Here is a 9,299-nt window from a genome sequence, read left to right as displayed (position 1 = left end):
AACTTGAGTTGCCTGCCAGGACATTACCTTTGCAAGAAGATTTTTGTAAGGACAAAAAATGCATCTTTAATAAGCTATTACTTTGTAATGAAGAAAACAGAATGGGCCTTCATTACAGCACAAGCCCATGTCACACATTAACACTATCTTAAAGTCCAATAGTCTAAAATAGTCCCAAAGCGGGGTCTCGTATATAGCCTTATCTTCTATTTCCAGAGCACCAAACTAGCATTATTTCTTATTTTCCTAAATTCAGATCTTTTTGGTTCATTATGGAGGTGTCAACTTCAGCTCCACAATTAAGGATGAGTTAAGTTTTACAATTATAGCAGAGATTTAACATCTTTACATATAAACAAATACAGCACATGCTCACCAAAATGAACACTTACTGAATATAGAATGAATTTTCTGAGAATTGATAAATAAATCTAATTAGACTTAAAATTAATTTAAAAACAGGTCCTTTAAGAAATGTGGATCCTGCTTGTATCCCAAACGATCTCATCAGAACACCAGACTTGCCTCAAACTTTTTATATAAGTTAAACTCACTCATCTTGTGCCTAGGCTATATGTGAAGAAGTTTTACAATTAATGGTCATTTTTTTCTGTTACTCTTCATAAAGAAAAGTTGCTTACTTGTACAGCAACTGGAATTCTTTGAAATGTTGTCCATATATATATATTCCATTCCTGGGGCACATGCATTCAAGATTGGAGCCTTTGGGCCAGCAGTAGTTGTTGGGTCTGCACATGCACCCTGATTGTCCTTGTATTCCCATACTGAAGGAATAAAGGGTAGTGTGGGACCAAGTGCCACTAAGTTCCTTCACCACTCTGAAGTGGGACTCTGAAGCAAAGGGGAATAAAGGCAGGTCATGAAATTTTATATAGAGTATATATGGACAACACATCTCAAAGAACTCCACTTATTGTACAGGTAAGTAACTTTTTTCTCTTCTTTGAGTGCTTGTCCATATATATAAACTCTCCAGCAGCAATCTAACTAAAGTGATGGGTGCTCTGAGTTTCACTTAAAGATAGACTGTAAGAAACAGCTCTGCCAAAGGAAGCATCTGCTCCAGAAGCTGTCACTAAGGTCGAATTTATAGAAGTCTACTTTTAGGAAGCAATTTTATACAGTCGATTGTGTGTGTCCCCACTAAGCACATTAAATTGGCGGAGTACGTCCACAGAACCGTGGTTAGCATCGACTTTAGGAGCGTTGCACTGTGGGTAGCTATCCCACAGTTCCCGCAGTCTCCGCTGCCCATTGGAATTCTGGGTTGAGCTCCCAATGCCTGATGGGACAAAAACATTGTCGCGGGTGGTTTTGGGTACTTGTCGTCAGTCGCCCCTCCCTCCATGAAAGGAACGGCAGACAATCGTTTTGCACCTTTTTTCCTTGCTGATGCCATACTGCTGTCAGCATTCGGTGCAGTAGGACTGCTAACTGTCGTCATCCTCCGCTTCCGCAGCAACTCTGCTCTCCTGGTGCCATGAGTCCACCTCGCAGGTCCTCTCGTCATTCTGTATAAATATCTATTCTCGTGGTATCCATCGTCATCCACTGCTTCTGCTGCAACTCTGCTCTCCTGCAGACGCCATACCATGGCAAGCATGGAGCCCCCTCAGCTCACCGCTGCTGTTGTGCGCATTGTAAACACCTCATGCATTATCCTGCAGTATGTGTAGAACCTGCAAAAGCAGGCGAAGAGGCGACGACAGCGCGATCACGATAGTGATGAGAACATGGACACAGACTTCTCTCAAAGCACGGGCCCTGGCAATTTGGACATCATGGTGGTAATGGGGCAGGTTCTTGCTATGGAACGCCGATTGAGGGCCCGGGAAACAAGCACAGACTGGTGGGACCGCATAGTGTTGCAGGTCTGGGATGATTCCCAGTGGCTGTGAAACTTTCGCATGCATTAGGGCACTTTCATGGAACTTTGTGACTTGCTTTCCCCTGCCCTAAAGTGCAAGAATACCAAGATGAGAGCAGCCCTCACAGTTGAGAAGTGAGTGGCGATAGCCTTCTGGAAGCTTGCAACTCCAGACAGCTACCGGTCAGTCGGGAATCAGTTTGGAGTGGGTAAATCTACTGTGGGGGCTGCTATAATCCAAGTAGCCAATGCAATCACTGAGCTGCTGCTATCAAGGGTACTGACTCTGAGAAATGTACAGGTCATAGTGGATGGCTTTGCTGCAATGGGGTTCCCTAATTGTGGTGGGGTGATAGGCGGAACGCATATCCCTAACTTGGGACCGGACCACCTTGGCAGCCAGTACGTAAACCGCAATGGGTACTTTTCAATGGTTCTGCAAGCACTGGTGGATCACAAGGGACATTTCACCAACATCAAAGTGGGATGGCAGGGAAAGGTGCATGATGCTCACATCTTCAGGAACTCTGATCTGTTTGAACAGCTGCAGGAAGGGATTTACTTCCCAGACCAGCAAATAACTGTTGGGGATGTTGAAATGCCTATAGTTATCCTTGGGGACCCAGCCTACCCTTTAATGCCATGGCTCATGAAGCCATACACAGGCACCCTGGACAGTAGGAAGGAGCAGTTCAACTACAGGCTGAGCAAGTGCAGAATGGTGGTGGAATGTGCATTTGGACGTTTAAAAGCTCGCTGGCGCAGTTTACTGACTCGGTTAGACCTCAGCTAAACCAATATTCCCATTGTTATTGCTGCTTGCTGTGTGCTCCACAATATCTGTGAGAATAAGGGGGAAGATGTTTATGGCAGGGTGGGAGGTTGAGGCAAATCGCCTGGCGGCCGATTACACGCAGCCAGACACCAGGGCGATTAGAAGAGCACAGCTGGGCGCACCGCGCAGCAGAGAAGCTTTGAAAACCAGTTTCATGACTGGCCAGGCTACGGTATGACAGTTCTGTTTGTTTCTCCTTGATGAAAACCTGCCCCCTTGGTTGACTCTACTTCCCTGTAAGCCAACTGACCTCCCCGCTTCAATCACCACTTTCAGAGCCAATAAAGTCATAATTGTTTCAAAATCATGCATTCTTTATTAATTCATCACTCAAATAGGGAGAAAACTCGCAAGGTAGCCAGGGAGGGGTGGGTGAGGAGGGAAGCAGCAGGTGGGGTGGTGGATGAGGGGAGGAGGGAAGGACAAGGCCACACTACAGTTCAAAACTTATTGAATGCCAGCCTTCTGTTGCTTGGGCAATTCTCTGGGGTGGAGTGGCTGGGTGCCCGTAGCCTCCTCCCTCCCCTTCCTGTGTTCTTGGGCATCTGGGTGAGGAGGATATGGAACTTGGGGAGGAGGGCAGGTGGTTATACAGGGGCTGCAACGGCAGTCTGGACTCCTGCTGCCTTTCCTGCAGCTCTACCAGGTGCCTGAGCAGGTCAGTTTGCTCCCACCATTAGCCTCAGCATTGCATCCTGCCTCCTCTCAGCGTGCTTCTCCCTCCTCTCATCGTGTTCATTTAAGGCTTTCCTGGACTCTGCCATTGTTGGCCTCTACACATTCTGCTGAGCTCTTTCAGTGCGGGAGGACTGCATGAGCTCTGAGAATGTCATCGCGAGTGCGTTTCTTCCACCCTCTAGTCTGCGCTAGCCTCTGGGACGGAGATGATAGGGGAAGCGTAGAAAAATTTGCAGCTGTGGGAGGAAAAAAAGGGAGAGTAGTATTTAAAAAGATACATTTTAGAGAACAAAGGGAAGACTATTTCACACTGAATCAAGCGATTCACATTACATAGCACATGTGCTTTTGGTACAAGGTCGCATTTTGCCGCTTATATTGCGTGCCTGCCGGTTTGGTGTGAGACATCACACAAGCTCGGCTGGGCGACAGAATTCGGCTTGTAGGCAGCCATGGTAAGGCAAAGGGTTTTGGCTTCTTCAACCTTCATAACATGTGGGAACAGTTTCAAACAGCAGCGCCCTCCTTTCCCATACCAAGCAAAGCCCGTTGGGTTGGCCATTTAAAAGGAGGGGCTGCGGTTTTAGGGTGAATGTGCAGCACAATCCAAACCCCCCTCCACCCAATTCTCTGGAATGATCACTTCATGCACACACTCACCCCACCGCATGGCTAGTATCAGGGAAGATCCCTGTCAGCCAAACACAAACAGCTCAGCATGAACAGGCCTCCCCCCACCGGGTGGCTAACAGCGGGGATGATTTCTTTTCAGCCAAAGGCAAACAGCCCAGCAGGAACGGCACCTCTGAATGTCCCCTTAAACAAATTTCCCGTATTTCGACCAGGTGGCTATGAATGATATCACACTCCTGAGGCTAACGCAGAGAGATAAAGAATGGATGTTGCTTGAATGCCACCAAAGCCCGGGCCCATTCGCTGCAATGCTTTGTTCTGCAATGATTCCAGACTACTTGCTACTGGCTTAGCATGGTAAAGTCTCCTACCATGGAGGACGAAATAAGGCTGCCCTCCCCAGAAACCTTCTGCAAAGGCTTTTAGAGTACCTCCAGGAGAGTTTCATGGAAATATCCCTGGAGGATTTCCGCTCCATCCCCAGACACGTTAACAGACTTTTCCAGTAGCTATACTGGCTGCGAATGCATCCCAAGTCTTCATGGCAAATTTATCATTAAACACACTTGCTTTTAAACCCTGTATTATATTTACAAAGGTACACTCACCAGAGGTGCCGTCTCCAGTTTCATGGTCCGGGAGCCCGCCTTGGGAGGGTTGGGAGGGTATTGGCTTCAGGGTGATGAACAGTTCCTGGCTGCTGGGGAGAAGGGATTCTCTGCTTGCCTGCTCTGTGCTATCCTCAACCTCCTCATCCACAAAATCCTCATCCCTGTTGTGAGAGACTCCCCCCTTGCAAGTGTCCACAGACAGTGGTGGGGTAGTGGTAGCCTTCCCCCCCCCCCCCCCCCCGTGAATTGCATGCAGCTCATTATAGAAGCAGCATGTATGGGGCTCTGACCCGGAGCGACCGTTTGCATCCTTTGTTTTTTGGTAGGCTTGCCTCAGCTCCTTAACTTTCACGCAGCAATGCTGTGTGTCCCTGTTGTAGCCTCTGTCCATCATGCCCTTGGAGATTTTTGCAAATATTTTGGCATTTCATCTTTTGGAATGGAGTTCTGCCTGCACGGACTCTTCTCCCCATACAGCGATCAAATCCAGTACCTCCCATTCAGTCCATGCTGGAGCTCTTTTGTGATTCTGGGACTCCATGGTCACCTGTGCTGCTGAGCTCTGCATGGTCACCTGCGCTGATCAGCTCGCCATGCTGGCCAAACAGGAAATGAAATTCACTTGTACTGTAGACCAGGGCTCAGGTACAGTGTCTGACTAAATGTATGTATAGAACCCAATGTGGCTGCTTCACAAAATGCTTCTCAAGGAAGCAGCTGAAACTGCCTGTGAACTAGTAAAATGGACTCTAATATCCATGGTGGATGTAATTTAGCTAGTTCATAGCAGAGAGTAATCCACCCTCAAACCCATTTAAATAATCTTTGGGTGGAAATAGGATTGACTTTTATCTTCTCAGCAAAGGATAAGAACTGTCTAAGAAATGAAGTAAAAGGTATCGTTTGCTGTAGTAAAAAGGCTCAGGCCCTAGGCACATCAAAAGGTATGTAATTTAACTTAACTATAGAATCATAGAACTGGAAGGGACCTCAAGAGGTCATCTAGTCCAGTACCCTGCACTCAAGGCTGGACTAAGTATTATCATCCCTGGCAGGTGTTTGTCCAACCTGCTCTTAAAAATCCCCAATGATGGAGATTCCAGCACCTCCCTAGGCAATTTATTCCAGTGCTTAACCACTCTGACAGTGAGGAAGTTTTTCCTAATGTCCAACCTAAACCACCCTTGCTGCAATTTAAGCCCATTGCCTCTTGTCCTATCCTCAGAAGTTAAGCACAATTTTTCTCCCTCCTTGTAACAACCTTTTATGGACTTGAAAACTGTTATAATGTCCCCTCTCAGTCTTCTCTTTTCCAGACTAAACAAACCCAATTTTTTCAATCTTCCCTCACAGGTCATGTTTTCTAGACCGTTAATCATTTTTATTGCTCTTCTCTGGACTTTCTCCAATTTGTCCACATCTTTCCTGAAATGTGGCACCCAGAACTGAACACAATACTTCAGTTAAGGCCTAATCAGCACGGAGTAGAGCAGAAGAATTACTTCTCGTGTCTTGCTTACAATACTCCTGCTAATACATCCCAGAATGATGTTTGCTTTTTTTGCACCGTGTTACACTGTTGACTCTTATTTAGCTTGCGATCCACTATGACCCCCAGATCCCTTTCCACAATGAGGTTTGGAAAAATATAGGTAGATTTATAACCTGATTTAAATTTTTCAGTAGAACTTAGGGTGTGGTCTCAGACACCTTTTCTGAGTGAAAAATAGTATAAGGGGGATCCACCATGAGTGACCTTGTCTCCCCAATTCTCCTAGCTGATGTGACTGCTATAAGGAAGGAGGTCTTTATAGATACGTGTAAGAGAACATGATGCCATGAGCTCAAATGGAGGACCAGGAGGCCCACAAGTACACCATTAAGGTTCCAAGTGGGAGTTGGTTCTTCTTATAGGTGGAAAATCTCTTAAGAAACCCCTGAGAAATCTGAAAATAGTGGAATAGGAAAAAAATTGTATACGCCCCTCTAGGTGGATGGAATGTGTGAACAGCTGCAAGTTGCACCTTGACAAAACTAACTGAAAGTCCTGAGTTCTTTAGAGAGAGTAAGAAGTCTAAAATGGCAATGATTTGTGCCTCAAGAGGCTGAAAGTGATGGTGTTCACACCAAGCTGAAAATCTCCACTTAGCTGCATAAGTCTTCCTGGTAGAGTCTTTCGGTTATTAGTTAAAATGTTATGTTCAGTTGGTGCACAGAACTTCTCTATTTCTGACATCCTGTGACAGGGTGTATTTACCCCGCACTGACCCTGCAGAGGACGCCATGCCCCTTTGCTGGGCATGCTCCAACTGGAGGCAGACTATAAAAGAGGCTAGTCTGGCTCAGTCTGGGCTGACCAGGGAGGTGAGTGGACATGTGTTGCAAACTCCCACCCAAAAGTTGTCGGAACCAGAGGCCTCAGAGACCAACCACACCAAGACCCATGGGTGGAAGGAGTTGTAGGAAACCCCACCACCAAGTGCCCCACGGAGGAGGATGACCTGCAGGCTACAGAGCAGGGAGACCGGGTCAGAAGCAGTCCAAGGGAACCAGACATTGGTCTGGTTGTGGTACCGGGGATGGAGTCAGCGTATTTCGGTGCTATCCCTCTGACCCAGTGTTGGGACCACTCACTAGTGATGGGGCCCTGGGCTGGGGACCCAGTGGAGTAGGAAGGGCCTGGGTTCCCTACCCCTGGCCTCCAGCCCCACCACTAGGTGGCATGGCCTGCTCCCCTTTGGCTTCAAGCCCAAACTTGTTGCTGATTTGCCGCAACAAGGAAGCTGTGGGACCCTATACAGTGAGGGCTGCCTGCCCAGCCCTATCGACTGACCGCTAGGACACACCACCCTGCATCAGAGGATTGTCCTATCAACTATGGCCACTAGGTCATGCTGCCCTGCACCAAAGGGCGGCCCTATTGACTCTGGCCACTAGGCCACATGGCCCTGCACCAAAGGAAAGCCATATTGACTTTGGCCACTAGGCCACGCTGCCCTGCACAGGAGGAAAGCCACCTTGTTGCCTATCTGACACCCCGTGACGGGGTATACTTACCCAGCGATACATCCATTCAGAAACCAGGCTCTTAGCTGAAGGGTGGATGTGCTGGGATGAAGGATGGCTCCTTCATTCTTAAATAACAGGTCTAGGAATAGTGGGAGTAGTTTTGGAGGATGGTTTGACAACTGTAAGTTTCAGGTACCAGAACTGCCTTGGCCAGGCAGGAGCGATCACGATGACCCTGGCTGCATTTTGTCTGATATTTCTAAGTACCCTTGGGAGCAATACAATCAGTGGCTAAGTGTGCATCAGTGCACAAGACCAAGGAACACATATGATAGGGATGCTGGACTCTGTCCCCCTCTGGAGCAGAAAGTACTTGACATTACTTGTTCCTGTCAATCACAAATAAGACTACTGATTGGATGATCCCATTTCTTGAAAATCGACTAAATAACTGACTAGTGAATTGTCCATTCATGCTCTGATGAATAGTATCTGCTCAAATCGTTCACCAGAGTGTTCTGTAGCCCCATATAGTGAATTGCTGAGAGAGATATCTGATGTTGAATGCACTAATTCCATAATGGAACTGTTTCCTGGCACAGAGGAGATAAGAGTCCCTCCTGTGGGTTTGTATAAAACATGGCAGTTGTGTTGTTTGTCATTAACTGAACAGACAGTCTGCATATTGGAGGTAAGGGCTCCATGCAAGCTTTGCACACTACTGAGTTCTTGAATATTGAATCTCCGTTTGCCTTGCCTAATTTGTGATCCAAGTGGGGTTCCTCAACCCAGTAACGAAGCATCAGTCACTATGGTCTTGGTTGGGATAGTTGGGAGAAAGGGACTCCCATTCATACCTTGTTATGATTCTTCTACAACTAAGAGAGCAGAGAATGTCTTGTGGCACCATCAGAGGTATGTCTAAGTTATGCTAGCTCAAAATTTCACTACACTGATTTCAGCCACACCTGTATGCAACAAAGGTGCAGTCTAGCATGCAGCGTGACAAAATGCAGGAGGCCATGTGACCCAGCAGATTTAGACAAGTTCTTAGTATGGTTTGAGGATTTGTCTGAAGCTGGGATGACAAGCATGGCCATAGTCTGGAACCTGCTGTAGGTTAAGCTCTGGTTGTCTTGGAGTCTATAATGGTCCCTATAAATTCTTGCATTGATGTAATAATGGCCTAAAAGTCAACAGATAAGTCCAAGGGATATGAATAGCTCAAAAATGCTTTGGATGGTGCTCTGTACCTCTGATGAGCCAGTCATCCAGCTATAGCGACACACTTATTCTCTGTCTCTTCAGGTGTACTACTACTACGGCTAAGACTTTTGTACATAATCTTGGTGCTATAGAAAGGCCAAAGAGACCTCTATAGTGGTAGTGGTTTTGATGTAACATATCTCAGGAATTTCTTGTGCACCCAATGTATGTTGATATGAAAATAGATGTCCTGCAGGTAGAGAGCCGCAACCAATCTTCTTCATCTGGAGATGGTATTATGTAGGCTAAGGTGTCCATTCTGAACTTTATTCAGTGGATAAAAGGTATTAAGTGCTCTGAAATCCAGAATTGGCCCTTATCCCCCTTTCTTCTGGGTATGAGGATATAGTCTGATTAGAAACCTTTCCCTCAGTTGTAG

The sequence above is a fragment of the Eretmochelys imbricata genome, chromosome 11 (genome assembly GCF_965152235.1).
Source record: "Eretmochelys imbricata isolate rEreImb1 chromosome 11, rEreImb1.hap1, whole genome shotgun sequence".
NCBI lineage: Eukaryota > Metazoa > Chordata > Testudines > Cheloniidae > Eretmochelys > Eretmochelys imbricata.
Note: the sequence above shows the minus strand (reverse complement) of the source record.